The sequence below is a fragment of the Aptenodytes forsteri genome, unplaced genomic scaffold (assembly GCF_000699145.1).
Source record: "Aptenodytes forsteri isolate BGI_AS27 unplaced genomic scaffold, ASM69914v1 Scaffold32, whole genome shotgun sequence".
In the NCBI taxonomy this organism is placed as follows: domain Eukaryota; kingdom Metazoa; phylum Chordata; class Aves; order Sphenisciformes; family Spheniscidae; genus Aptenodytes; species Aptenodytes forsteri.
The window spans coordinates 1,089,114-1,091,132 of NW_008795138.1; positions in this window are offsets into that span (position 1 = coordinate 1,089,114).

The window sequence follows — 2,019 nt, forward strand, 5'->3', positions numbered from 1 at the left end:
CAAAATTCCTCCAATGGCACCAGCCCCTGAGCCACGCGTTGATCAGGTGTGTTTTCCTGCTCCTTTCAGTATCCTTCCCTACATATATACAACATATATAGGTATTTAAAAACCCCTGGTAGGTGATGACCAGGTGAAAAGATTTCGTCTCTCCCATCTGTCAGAATTACTTTGGGAAACACTCCTTAAAAATACTGGGGTTTATGGCACATAATGATAGTGTCCTTGATTCAAATAATATTGTGGTTAAAAGACTATGAGGTAGAGGATTGAATTTTGCATCTTTTATGTCCTCATCTTGTGGGACTCATAACTTTTTATTGGCACTTCAAATGTGGTCACAAAAAACACACTGAAAGCAGGCTACCATTAATGTTGGCTAACAAAACCCACAGCTTAACATATTGCATTATGGGGTGAGGATAGGAGGTGAAAGTCCAAGGAAAAAAATACCATATATGCAAACCATATCATAAAAACTTCAACAACCCAAACACACCATAATTGGATATTGTAATGAAATGCCTCAGCTGAGTTACGGGCCTGGGGTTAGGGGAAATGGCAACAGAGAAAGCAGATGTAAGAACGTTTTAAAGTTTCATATGTCTTCTAGTGCCAATATTTCAGCCACTTAAAAAAAAAAAAGAATATTCTAGGGCTACTTAATGGGTCTCATATATACCAGAGGTTTTTTTCAGTAAACGGGTTAAAGAATAGAAATCCCCATCCTTGTGACCTTAAGTCACAGTAAACTGTAGAAAATTCCCTTTCTTACAAAGATCACAAGTCTGTTAAGACTGGCACAGATTTGTTGCTTGCAACAAGAGGGCAAAATCAAACAAGTGATACCCCATCTCATTCCCTGAAGTTTCAGTCCCTATGAGCAAACTTTCACAACCAAGCTAATTCAATGTTACATTTCTAAGGAACAGACTGTTTTAAATAAACGAACTGAGGAAAAAGGAAAAAAAAAAAATTCTAGTACTGCAGAGCATAAGAATTCACTGTAAATTAAATCTCTGTATTTCTACACAGCATTTCTAGAATATTCTGATCTGAGGACTTTTATCGCTGAAGAAAGGAAACCTCCAGGTAAGCATGGTTACACTTTTCTACCTTTCATAGCACTAAGGTCCATAAATCAACTACTGTGCAATTTTTCACAGTTATGAGCTTGGAAACATCTATCTTGCTTGGAAGGAAAGATCATACTCTAATATGGAAATTCAAAACAAACCTTACATATTATATATAATTTCTATTTTCCTCTACTTTGTATAACCAATGGCAGAAATGGTAAATTTATGTACTGATAGCCATGCATTCATTCCCATAGATCTCAAAGTAGAAGTCATGACTTCTCTGCCTCAGATTGATAGTGCAGTTATAAAAGCTCTGATGCTTACCTGAAAGGAAGAATGCTATTTTTATTTATTTTGAAAATGAATACTACGTGAGTTATAACAAGTACTCGCCTGAATTAATAATGCGATCCCATGTCTTATCGGCAAGTGCTTCTAGCTTCAAAAAAGATGTTTGCTTGAAGATTGCAGTTATACTTCTTGTGCTGGTTTTGGCTGGGATAAAGTTAATTTTCTTCATAGTAGCTAGTTTTGGATTTGTGCTGAAAACGGTGTTGATAACAGTTTTTGTTATTGCTGAGCAGTGCTTACACACAGTCAAGGGTCAAGGTGCTCCTCACACTGCCCCACCAGTGAGTAGGCTGGGGGTGCACAAGAAGTTGGGAGGGGACACAGCTGGGAGAGCTCACCCCAGCTGACCAAAGGGATAGTCCATACCAGATGACATCATGCTCAGCATATAAAGCTGGGGGAAGAAGGAGGAAGGGAGGGACATTCGGAGTGATGGCGTTTGTCTTCCCAAGTAACCGTTACGCGCGATGGAGCCCTGCTTTCCTGGAGATGGCTGAACACCTGCCTGCCGATGGGAAGGAGTGAATGAATTCCTTGTTTTGCTTTGCTTGCGTGTGCAGCTTTTGCTTTGCCTATTAAACTGTCT